Here is a 13,404-nt window from a genome sequence, read left to right as displayed (position 1 = left end):
CTTAGCAATGCTTACCTATGTCCTTTCAAGTTTTACCAAGATTTCAGAAATGGAACAGAATCCTGGCTGCACTTTCCCTCTTAATAAAATTTCACATATATGTGAGATTCCGCATTTATTTTTTTTCTATTACTGTTTCTAATTCCAATAATTTGGGCAGTCACAATGTTCCCCTAAACCTAAGCTTCCTTGTTAATATTTGAGTCCATTTTTGCATTTTTTGATTGTCAATTAGAGAATGATTTCTGAACATTTTCTATTTTTAGAGCAATTTTACCTTCATTATCTTATTACACACACAAAAGCTTTTTGAATAAGTAGGACATCATAGGACATTCAAAAGAACACAGACTCAGACAAGCCTGGGTATGAATCTCAATTCTGCCAATCAAGCTGTATTACTTTGGTCACTTCATTTAACCTCATTTGCATCTCAGCTTCCTTATCCATAAAATGAGGATCATTATGCATGTCTCATAAAGTTGCCATAAGAATTAGGATAATGTATGTTAAGTGTTAGACCAGCACCTGAAATTTAGTAGAAGCTAAATAAGTAGCTGCTATTATTATTTGCCATATTTTATAAATTAGGAAACTGAAGCATAGACATATTCCTCATGCCAGTATAGGGAGGTAGGGCACCTAGTTATTACAGGCAAACTGCAGACTTTGTTTTGAACAAGGCTTATTGAAAATGAGGGTATACACTACAAAGTACAGAAGAAAAAGATGCAGAAAAAACACTGACATCAAACCAACCAGATAACCAATATATGTTTATTGGGCACCTTGTAAGTAGAAGACATTCTGTGTACAAGTTGGGCTACTTTGCAAATGACAGGATTCCAACTTGATCATGCAAAAAAGAGAATTTGCTGACTGATGTCACCCAAACACAGAATGTGGACAGCTGGTCCTACGGATGTCTGGACTCAGTGGCAAGTACACTTTTAGGGCTTATACTCTCTATTTCTGATGTATGTTTCCAGTTCTCTTTGCAGATGAGCTTTCTCCATGCCATGGGGAACATGAATCCTAGCAACTATGATCTCTCATCTCATCCTAACTAAGCAGTTCTACCAGCAAAGAAAGAGAATTTCTTTTTCTTTGTCTGCAGTTTGAAAACAATCCTAAGAATCACTTGCATACCAATTTAGGTCACATACTCTTCCCTAAGCCAATCACCAAGCCAGGAAGATGGGGTAATATAATTGGTCCAATTAGGAGTACATGACATGTTAGGAACTTGAGACCAGCGTGGCCAACATAGGGAAATCTCATCTCTACAGAAATACAAAAAAACTAGCTGGGCGTGATGGCACACACCTGTAGTCCCAGCTACTTGGGAGGCTGAGGTGGGAGGATCACTTGTGCCTGGGAGGCAGAAGTTGCAATGAGTGGAGATCGCACCACTGCACTCCAGCCTGGGTAACAGAGCAAGACCGTCTCAAAAAAAGGAGAGTACGTTACTGTTGTCATTAGAATAGAGGGAAGTGCATTGGGTAAGCAAAAATCATAACCTTTACCTTTAATGAGTTATAATAGAGAAATTAATATTTTAATGGTAGAGTTGGCTCAAAGAGCCAAGAGGCCAGAATCTCAGAATGTCTGGCTGAGATGCCATGAGCCCTGAGTGGACATGTCACATGGACTGCTCAGCCAGGAAGGGAGGCCTGTCATACTTCTGTCCCCCACTTGTGTTATCTCAATAGATTACAGACTTAAATTTATTTCTTAATATGCATACTATTTAAAGAAGGAAGTTATAAACATTTGGGCATTATCTTAGAGAAAGCAGAACTTTCTAAAGAGAGTGACTAGAGGCTGGACCACAGACTAACATCCCTGTTGGTTGAAAAATTGCAGGCTGTCTTGTCCTGTTGGAAAGCATATTCTGTCAGATTGCTTAATGCTTTTCCTTCCTGTAGCATGGGCTTGGGGGAGTGGTACTCAAAGCAGACTTACACATTGGATTATATAGTGAATGAACTTTTCTTAATGGCTTTGCTGGGTTTATTTAAGACATTGAACTGTTTGCCCTTGTCTCTAGTAATTCAATGACTACTCATCATTACATTAGTGGGAGAACTATTATAGTGTATTAGAGATACGGAGATCTTGTGACTGGGTGAGGAGTCAGTGTTTTGACTTTTTATGCCAACATCATTATTTTCCCACTCATTTCACATTTCTCCTGTCAGTTCAGCCCTCAATTCAAGGTTACCTTGATTACTTTCAGGTCTTTTAGTCATGAATCTTTCTAAACTATTTTTACCTCAAAATGTTCCTATCTTTTCATGTACTCACTTTGTCTTCTTTTCTGTCTCAAAATTAGAGGTTTTCCTAGTCTTTTCCAGCACTAAATTCTTCCCTCTTCCACCTCCTTAGAAAACTAACTTCATTCATTACTTCATCTTCTATTTGCATTTTCAACTATTCCTCTTCATTGTTTCTTTCTCCACTTATGCACCACAAGCCTACCTCTTGAAACAGTATCAAATGAGATCATGTATGGGAAAGTGCTCTGTTACTCTGAAGTGGAATATAAATATGGAATAATATCATAATCCTGTCTTTCTTCTTCCCTCCATGATCATTTCAAAAAACCGTCACTATAAAGTATTTTTTAATTTTACTATATCACTGTTCAACTCATTACCTAATGTCTTAAAATCTGACTCTGTCTCCTAAAATACTATGTTGGGGATTCATAACTTTATTTTCCAGTATTTGATGCAGTTAACTACATCCTCCTTCCTTGGTTTCTGTAACCTCATAACCTTGGTTTGCCTCCTCTCCCTTTAACCATTCCTCTTTCCTTCAATGTCCATCTTTTCCCATCTACCTCTAAATGTGAGTGGTATCTATCATTCTGTCCTTGCTTCTCTCCCTCTCTCTCTGATTTTCATAAATACTCCTTGAAACCACCAACAAATTCTTTTCTTCAACCTCTGTTAATTGCCTGCTGAGAATTTTAACTTAGATGTCCCACAAGACCCCAAAGAAAATGTATTTTAAAATAAACTCTTACCCCACTCCAAATATCTTCCACCTTATCTCAGCCAATAGTGTTACTCTTTTACTGAGTCACCTAGGCTTGAAACCCTAGTTCCGTGATTCATTTTTTCCTCCTCTTTATCCCTGAATCTAATATCAGCCATATTTTACAGATATGTACTCTGTCTCTGCCTTTTCTTCCTTCAGGTAGTGATAGTTCAGGCTGCTGGGATAGCACATAGCCTATTATGTTTGCTTTCAGTGGGGTTGTCCAAACATATTTTGTGGTCATACTCTTTTTCCCTTCTTTGTTCCTTAGCCCTTTTCTGGGCTGAATAACCATTTTAACTTTATTCACAAAGACCACTAAATCTTCTATGCTAATATTTTCTCAGAACTTGCACTAAACATGTTTAGAATAGCTAGAATGGCCTGTATAACATGCCTGGTAAGTAACAGCTGGGTGCAAGTTGACTATTGTTTATAAGTAGTGACATAACAAAAATACATTTCATAGCTATATGTCTTTATTAATTTGCATTTTCAAATACAGTCAGCATCTTCATATTAGCAGATTCAACTGTACTTGATTCAGAATGCTGAAATTTTGAGGATCCAAAGACATGCTAATGAATACACACTGAACATGTTGCCTGAGTTTTAATACTTTTTCACCAATCATCAGAATATAATTCTGGTTTATGTCTAACCTCATCAGAAACATCACCTTTCAGGCTCTAGGATTCTAGCTCTCTAACCTTGTTTCTGCAGATCCCATTAGCAAAAAAATGATTAAGGAAAGCTTCAGTTTTCCCAGTTTTGACATTAAGGGTATTTGATGCCACAGTAGCATACTGTGCAACTGTAAAAAGAATAGAGAAGCTCTTTATGTGTCTATATGGAAAGATCTCTATTAGGAAATGAATGTTCATGTCTCCCTCAGAATTCATGTGTTTAAGTCCTAACCCTCAATTTGATGATGATATTTGGAGATGAGGCCTTTGGGATGTAATCGGGGTTAGATGAGGTTATAAGGGTGGGACTCTCATGATGTGATTAGTGCCTTTATAAGAATAGATGCCAGAGAGCTTGCTGGTTCTCTCTCCGCCATGTGAGGACATGGTGAGAAGGCAGCCATCTGAAAACTGGGAAGAGAGCCCTCACCAGAATCTGACCATGCTGGCACCCTGATCTTGGACTTTCAGCCTCCACACTGTAAGAAAATTAATTTCCATTGCTTATACCACCCAATCTATAGTCTTCTGTTATGGCAGTCTGAGCTGACTAATATAATCTCCAAGATTTATTATTATTATTATTATTATTATTATTATTTTGAGACAGTCTTGCTCTGTCATCCAGGCTGGAGTCCAGGGGTTTGATCTCACCTCACTGCAATCTCCACCTCCTGGTTCAAGTGATTTGCCTTCCTCAGCCTCCTGAGTAGTTGGGGTTACAGGTGTGCACCACCACACCTGGCTAATTTTTTGTATTTTTAGTAGAGACGGAGTTTCACCATGTTGGACAGGCTTGTCTCGAACTCCTGACCTCCAGTGATCTGCCTGCCTCAGCTTCCCAAAGTGCTGGGATCATAGGTGTAAGCCACCACACCTAGCCTCCAAGATTTATTTTTAAGTAGGGGAGAAAAGGGTGCCAAAGTATACTGCAATGGGAGTAAAAAAAAAGGGGAAATATACTTGTACTGGCTTGCATATATATTTTTTAAATCTTGGGAAGTGTAAATGAGAAACTGATAATGTTGGTTACCTGTTTTGTGGGGATAGGCAGATAGAGAATAGGGGAGGAAAGGAGACATTGCTGTATATCTTTTATACTATTTGATGCTTGAACTATGTGAATGTGCTACCAGTTCAAGAAATTAAATAAAATTTACTTTTTTAAAGAAATAAAACAAAAACATTTAATAACAAAAACATTTAATTTGGAAAAATAAGATTATATTCAAAGAAGAAAAATACTGATTATGTTGAAAGAGGATGGCTGACTAGCAGAATAACTAAAGCAGAAGTTTACATTTGATGCAGGCACAATTTGAACAAGATGAAGGAATAGGAGCAGATGTATTAAATAGCTTTCCCAGTCAGCTCTTTAATAACCCCCATGACAGTGTAAACAGTTCTTATTGTCTACTGCCCTTTTCTTGGATCTGGATACTGCCAGCAGAGCTGGAACTGCCCACATGACATGTATTCAATTGAAAGGTGACAACCACAAGTTCTCAATACTCTCAGTAATGCTCAGATGGTGCCTGAAAGTAACACCTTCTCCTTCAACTTCCCTTGGTTGGAGGTCCTAAGTATAAGGAGAGCAACTACTGAGAAAAGGACCCAGTCATCCATTTGAAAGAGGTTAATGTCTCATCCAAGAACACAAATGTAACTTTTCTCACAACCTACTTTGGCCAATTAAACATCCAATTGTTTTACAGACACTATATCATATTGCCCCAGAGCATTGTCCTTATGTAGTTCTGATCATTTTATTTCTGTTTAATATCTATCAAAGAATTATTCTCTATTAGTTTCAGGGTAAAATCCAAAATTCAAAATATGATATTCAAAGACTGGTCATCAGGCTTCGGCCTATCTCTCTACCCACATTTGCTCATTTTGAGCTGTTTTGCCATGACCCCAAAGTGCTTTTCTTTCTCAGACCTCCATACCTTTTTAAATGCCATTTTCATTGCCTGGACTGCTCTTCTATTTCTTCCTTTTGATGATGCTTTTCCAAATTAAAGTGAGTGTTCTTTTTCTAATATCACCCTGTATTTATTGCATACCATTGAGATTCTCTATGTGCTTGTCCTTTCTATCAGACTCGAGAAGTTCAGGGACCATGGCATATTCAATTTGCATCTCCAGTGCTGGCATCCAGTAAGCATTTGATGGTTGAATGAATGAAGAAATATGTAGTCTAGCTGAAGTTTTAAAGACAGAACATTGTAGTACCCTATAATAAAATCCTAACCAAGGCTTAGGAAAAGTGCCTTGCAGGAGGATTCTAACTCTGCATTTTAAGAGTGTAATTCAGCCTCAGATTGACTTGTAAGAGCTGAATGCTGTCAGCACAATTCTCCCCGAGCCTTCTGATTTTTTGGAAGGCTTTCAATTTTGCAGATTTGTGTGTGTGTGGTTTGAAAACTCTGGTGAGCACTGCCATACTGAGGTAGTTCTTTGACAATCTCCTCTGTTTAAAAGCGTTTTACTTCTCATATTCTAAAGCATAGATGACAGCTTGCAATCCAGTGGATTTTCATCTTTATCTCCTGAAAACCACGTTTCTTAGGCATTGTGGTGGCAAAGTTCCATATCAATGAAAATCATCCCACGGAAGTGAGTCTTCAGCTCAAACCTCAGATCCACATTTGCTTGTCAGAGAGCAACAGTGACAGCAGGGCAAACTCAACCACTTTGTAGTTAGATGTCTTTCTCATGTGTCTTTCTCAAAGATGTTCTTTTAAAATGTGAAATTTCCAGAAAAATCTAACAGTTTCTAGCCAAAAGAGTTCACTTCCCAAGCTAAAGGGGTTGATCTTGGTGGGCTTCAGTTGTGTCAATAGGCCACTAGTGAGGCAGACTTCAGAGATAAGCCATCTTTTGTTAATTCAGTTCACTCTGAACAAAACAGACAGAATGAATGCTTGAACCCCACCTATTTAGACATGCTTGCATAAACACGGCTTCATAATTGTTTTCAGAGTCCACTGACTTTAATTGTCCTATGGATGCTGTTTAAATGCCTCCATTGATAAATTTAATGTGTTAGTGCTCATTTTCTATAGTAATGAGCATAGTCACAAGCCTGAGTTCAGTATACATTTGAGCAAAATCCTGGCACTAATCTCAATATAAATAGCACATTTGATCTTACTGACATGTGGCTGAAGGCAAAACGTAAATCCAACAAAATTTGCAGGACTTTAGTTCTGATGCCATTTTTTGTAAAGTTTGGGGATAAAAATGATAGGAGTCCTGGAATATTTTTCCCACTCTAGGATTTTAGTTATTCTGCAGTTACCAAATCGGCAAAATTTCTGAATTTGTCCTCCTCCAGGAAACACTGTCTTAATTAAATAATTAATTAAGCTCATTTAAAAGCCAGTGGTTCTCCTGTGGTTTGCTTCCATAATTGCCTCTTTACTCATTAAAAAAAAAAAAGAAAAAAACTACCTAAGTTAACTCTTTTATTTGTTCTTAATACGATTCTTTACCTAGTCTATGCAATTGTTTCTCATATGGCTTAAATGTCTCTCTGTGTTGTCATTGTTGGTATCTGTAGAAAATTGTTAGGTCCCAAAAGGCAAGACCTGAGTATCCTTACTTTCTGTGGTGCCCACACAGCATTATATGATATTAAACAGGTAATAATGATTTTAGTGTGATGAAGACAGGAATCTGTAGCATGCTGATGTAATGTGAATTTAACATCAAAAAATTAAGTTACTGAAGCTCTGGTATGCTATTCATAGCACACAGTAACCTGTATCAGTTACTAAGATGGGTTTAGTATTATGTGAAAGCAGTTGATGAAATGTTCCAAATAGCCAACTTCCAATGACTCAGAGTACATGTGTCCCTTAAATTGCTCACCTGCTTTTGCTCTCGAGCTATGTTTCAGCCTTGATGTTTCCAGAAAGAGGCTGGAAAGGAGGTCAAATCAGCCAACTTACACATTTTGGTGGTTCTGGTGATAGGGTTACCATGAGAGATGGTGATAATGATTGTTAAACCATTATTTTTAGGGATTAATGTGGAATTTACATATTGATGGTCAGTTTGCATCAGTAAATTGACATGCATTATCAAATGCACTGTTTGTAGAACTGTGGAGAAATTCCTTTTTCTATCAAAAGGTCTACATGGTTAGTCTGACTGTAGATCTTTTATCGACATTCTAGTCTTGATGGACTAGCAGAGCTCAGAGGAGCAAGCCTTAAACACAGAGCACAGTTTCCTAGAAGTAAAGAATTTAACCTTTGTTCTAGTCCTTCTTTCTGTCAGCCTCATCAGCAAGAAAACTGTGAAGTTTGATTTCAAATGAATCATCCTTGGCAGCATTTTTCCTGCTAAAACCACTTATCTGTCACTTTATGGAAATTGCTACTTGCCCTCAGTGGTATGCAATATTAGCTCAGACATTACACATAATTCATTATACCACAAAGTTGAATATATATATATATATATAAAATACATATAAATATATTATACATTAAACATAAGTAAATAGGTAGATAGATAAAATTTCTCCTGAACCAGCTATGTATCAATAAACTCAGCAGTTTTACAGTTAAGTTCTGAAACCACAGCCTTTTGGTCACTTGTCGCCGGTATTCTTCCAAGAGAGATTAAGAAATGTTTGGCCTAGAGGCAACCTTTAAAATGTACTGAGAAGTGCATTTTTGCCAGCTCTATTAATATTACTTCTACCTAGATGACCCACATATTTCTTGATATTCTTTAAATGTTTGCAAATTGGGTTTATAACATTTCCTCCTCCTTCAAAACAACCCCAGCCCCTTAGGCACTGTGTCTTTAAGACATAGCATTAGAGAATTTTTACTCCTGGAGTGTGTATCTACAATCAAATATGATCATATGCTTTATTCTGAATTGAAATTAGCTTTATGACTTCTACAATCAGAGTGAGTGTTGGGCTTAATGAGTTGAGACTAGATAACAGAAGATGCATCTTCCACAAGCTGTAGCACTGAGTCCCCACATTTCTCATACGGGTCTGCGATCCATGGTCTGCAGTTCAGAAATCCAAAGGGCTCTGAAAAGCAAAAGTTTTAGTAACAAAATTTGGTGGCCAAAATTGATATGAAGCTTTATAGTCCCCATTCATCTCACTTAATGGAAATATTAATATGCTTGATTATGGGTTGCTGCCCAGGACCCACTGGGGGTGTTACACAAACAGCTACACTCACCATATTACCTTCCTAAAATCCAAAAAGTGTCACATCTGGCATCAAATATTTTGGATAAGGAATTGTTAACTGTACCTTTCCTTAAAATACTAAAGATTTTTGACTGAGGAGAGCGAGCCAATCAGGTTTTTAAGTTCATGAAAGGCAAATCCTTCCAGCATGAGAAAACCAAGAAGCGGGGCAGCTACTAGGGAGATTCAATCCCTGTCCAGGTCAATTCTGTCAAGTTTGACAGCGAGTGGCCTGGGGCCATCTTTGGTGACACAGGGGTGATGATCAGAGACCACTCACTTTCTCCCGTGGACCTGGGAACCCTCAGCTCCGTAGACGAGGGTCTTGATGAGGGCAGAAGTTTAGATTTTACAATGTAACATCCTCTCTGGTCCTTTTCTGGGTTCCTAGTTTTGTACAGATTTGTTTTTGAGTGTTGGTCAAAATAAGGGGACAAAATAAGGGGAATATTATCTTTTAATTCTTTTTTTTTTTTTTTGACAGTCTCACTCTGTTGCCCAGGCTGAAGTGCAATGGCATAATCTCTGCTCACTGTAATCTCTGCCTTTCAGGTTCAAGTGATTCTCCTGCCTCAGTCTTCTGAGTAGCTGAGACTATAGGCATGTGCCACCATGCCCAGCTAGTTTTTATATTTTTAGTAGAGATGGAGTTTCACCATTTTGGCCAGGCTGGCCTCGAACTCCTGACCTCAGGTGATCTGCCCGCCTTGACCTCCCAAAGTGTTGGGATTACAGGTGTGAGCCACCATGCTGGGCCAAAAATTCATTTTTATTATTGTCCTCTTCTTCCTTTTCTGTGAAAGTCCTCATCCTAAGAAGTTTATGTATTTTATATTAAATCATTTCCTGTCGATTTTTGCTGTGATTTTCAAAGGTGGATTCCCATAGATAAAATCTTAGCTATTGCCCAAGACATAGTAAAGGGTCACATGTATGAATTTTTATAATTGGAAGGAAACTCTGCCTTTGTGAGTACACATGTCCATCCACATTTCATCCCTCCATCCCTCAAAACCCTAGTGAGGGGCATTAAAGAATGGTTGATGTATATGCAATGTCTGTTAAGCATGCACTATGTATTTCATCCTCATTTACTGGGTCTGAGATTGAAGTTTTTAGCCAGCATGGACCTAACCTACTTTTTGAGATAAAATATACTGTTTTATTACAGGCAAAATTCTGGTGTGGTGTGAATGCTGTGGGTCAGTCTGAATATATTTTCTTTCTGTAATTTTATCATTATTATATGATTGCAATACCTGCTTTGTTTTTTAATTGGAAAGCAACTTTTTCTACTGTTGAAAGATATTTTTTGACAACTTGACCCTTCCTAGTGTTGAGTACTAAGTTGAGGACTGCCTCTTCCTGTTTTTTACATTATAGAGAACAAAATACTATTGATTTGAAAAATACATATGACTTGGTATCTCTATCTTGGTTGCAGTGGTGATTCAGAATTGGTTTCATTAACTCCTACATAATTGGTAATCACTGATCAAGAAAGTGGGAAAACAAAACTTTAAAACCTCAATCCTCAGTAGAAAGCAGGTTACATTAGGTCAATTTATAGGTAATCTATGTATGTGCTAATGGGATTGGAAACAACCTTACAGAGCACATTACCTGATAAACTTGAGTGGAGTGAGTTTGGGAGAACAAACTAACAGGATTATTGTGCCTCCTAGTTGGTACATGGGAGCAACTGACACGCCCCCTTCAGAACTTAACTGTTAGTAACAGTGGCGGTAACAACACAAACCAGTGATGTTGGTTTTAGGCCAACATCTAAAGCTCTTAGGCCAAGCTGGCCAGACTGTATGGCTGCAGGAAGTGACTGGCCAGTGGCAGTGCTCAGCCAGACCAAGATGAGGAGGGAAGAGTCAATAAGCTTTCTGGAGGCTAAAGTGTTCCCGTGATGGGAAAGTGTGCCCCCAGCCTTCATGGATGAGTTATTGGTCTTAAAGTTGGTCTCCTCTTGTTAGGATTTCACACTTATTAAATAACCTGATAATAACTTGGCTTTCCACGTAACTGCCTCTAGGAAGAAAAGTACTGTTCATGTTGACATAGGTATTTCAGTCTGCATGGTAAAAGTTCTATATCTTACTACAAAATAATAAACTAGCTGGTTTATAATGTGTAAAAAAGATTTTTGAGAAATCATTGGGGGTGGTATCATATTAAGTGATATCATCCATATGGGTAGTTGTTCTCATAACATCTTGTATATAACTATAACACTTATCATAATGTACTAATCATTTGTTTTCAGTCTTTTAATTTGGACTAGACATAACCCTTTCAGAGAGAAATTGTCTTTAGGCTAGGTAGGTGGCTCACATCTGTAGTCCCAACACTGTGGGAGGCCGAGGCAGGTGGATCACCTGAGGCCAGGAGTTTAAGACCAGCCTGGCTAACATGGTGAAACCCTGTGTGTACTAAAAATACAAAAAGTAGCTGGGTGTGGTGGTGCACACTTGTCATCCCAGCTGTTCAGGAGGCTGAGGCAGGAGAATCACTTCAACCTGGGAGACGGAGGCTGCAGTGAGCTGATATCGCGCCACTGTACTCCATCCCGGGTGACAGAGCGAGACTCCATCTCAAAAAAAAAAAAAAAAAAAAAAAAAAAAAAAACAAGAAATGATTTTTATTATTTTATAAAGTATATGCTTCTTAAAGAAAAATTGGAAAATACATAAAATTAAAAAAAAAAACAAAAATCATATATAATCCCACTTCTTAAAGATAACAAAAGTTACTGTTATATTTTATTAAGCCTTTTCACCTATATATGTTCTTAAAGTAAAACTGTGATCATACTAAAACATTGTTTTCAAAAGCATTATTTTTAATGGCTACAGAATATCCCACAGGTATGGATGTACCATGATTTATTTAACTACTCTTTTATTATAGGGCTTTCCAATTGTTTCTGATTTTTAATTTTAATTTAATTAATTAATTCATTTATTTATTTTTGAGACAGAGTCTTGCTCTGTCGCCCAGGTTGGGGTGCTGTGGCACTATCTTGGGTCACTGCAACCTCCATCTCCCCGATTCAAGTGATTCTTGTGCCTTAGTCCCCTGAGTAGCTGGGATTACAAGTGCTCGCCACCACGCCCAGCTCCTTTTTGTATTTTTAGTAGAGATGGGGTTTCACCATGTTGGTCAGGCTGGTCTCGAACTCCTGTCCTTAGGTAATCTGCCAGCTTCAACCTCCCAAAGTGCTGGGATTACAGGTGTGAGCCACAGCACCTGCCTGTTCCTGATTTTTAAAAAGATGAATAGAGAAACCGTTTCTTAATCAGATCATTAGCCACAGTATCTAGCACACTTAGTCATTTAATATCAAAGTATTGAATTGAAAAGTTATTTTCATCTGAGATCCTATCCCAAATAGGTTTCGTTAGGTTTCATTAGAAGCTTAAGAGGAATCTTGACAAAACGAACTCCAGAGCACATACATTTTGGTGTGAAAGGGAGCAGTTTAAGCCTGTGCTGAGAGGTGACCCAGGGATAGGGAACTACTAACAGTGTGTCGGGTGGAGCAGGGGTACATAGAAGAATTTCTAAGGTGAATGTTGACTCTGTCACAGTTTTACCTACTGACAGAAGTGTTGAACCATCCACAGTGGGTTAGTTCTCCCACTCTTCTGAAGAATGAGCTGTTTTGTCACTTGTTCTGTTTCTCTTTTAATTGTTCACAGTTTTTCCTATGAGAGCAGACATGTGCTCTTTGAATTTAATTGAATGTCTGCTTCAGAACAATGTGACAAGGAAATATTATCTTCTTAGATTTCAGTATGTGTAAGATGGGCATAGTCGTTTATAAAAATTCCCAAATCAGAATTTTGTGACCTCTTCCAGAACATGTGATTAGCCTGGCCCAGCATGACTCTCTCCCAAGCAGGGCCGAACAGATGCAAGCTGGAAGCACCATTTTCACCCTAAAGGGATCAAGACAAGGCCCAGCAAACTGAACCAGCAATATCTAATTGTCTGGGGTTCTCATGATGCTCACATGGGCCCCACCTCGAGAGTGCCTGTTACTGTAACATCTGGAGCTGTTACAACACTGCCCGTTTTGATATGTGGCCAAAACCACTCTACTTTCAGACTGTGTGAACACTGTTGTAATACTCAATAAGCAATTAGTAGTGCAAACCCTGATTGTGGTAATATTAGTGCCTAATTTGTTTAATTTAATTAAGTATTTAATTTCCATCTGGTGTCTTTATAAAAGAAAAACAGGAGGGAGGAAAAATAATCTCAGATTATTAAGTACTTTAAGCTTTCACCTACTACCTCTTGGGCTATAGCAAATCATTAATCTTTTAAAAGCAAAATACAAAATAAAGTAAAATAAAAATTAAATTTTAACTTTCAAAAGGCAATAAAAATATAATTTCTTTTAAAGTATGTATTAGTTTCACCATATTTCTA

At 37.9% G+C, this 13,404-nt stretch overlaps 1 long non-coding RNA gene across 1 annotated transcript in view; it reads left to right on the top strand.

Moving 5' to 3' along the window:
- LOC101004954 overlaps window positions 1–13,404 on the top strand; it is a 113,322-nt gene that overhangs the window by 88,711 nt on the left and 11,207 nt on the right. The gene's annotated exons all lie outside the window — the stretch shown is intronic.

Source organism: Papio anubis, chromosome 1, assembly GCF_008728515.1.
Source record: "Papio anubis isolate 15944 chromosome 1, Panubis1.0, whole genome shotgun sequence".
Taxonomy (NCBI): domain Eukaryota; kingdom Metazoa; phylum Chordata; class Mammalia; order Primates; family Cercopithecidae; genus Papio; species Papio anubis.
The sequence above is the reverse complement of the archived record's forward strand: the minus strand, read 5'-3'. Positions and strand labels throughout refer to the sequence as shown.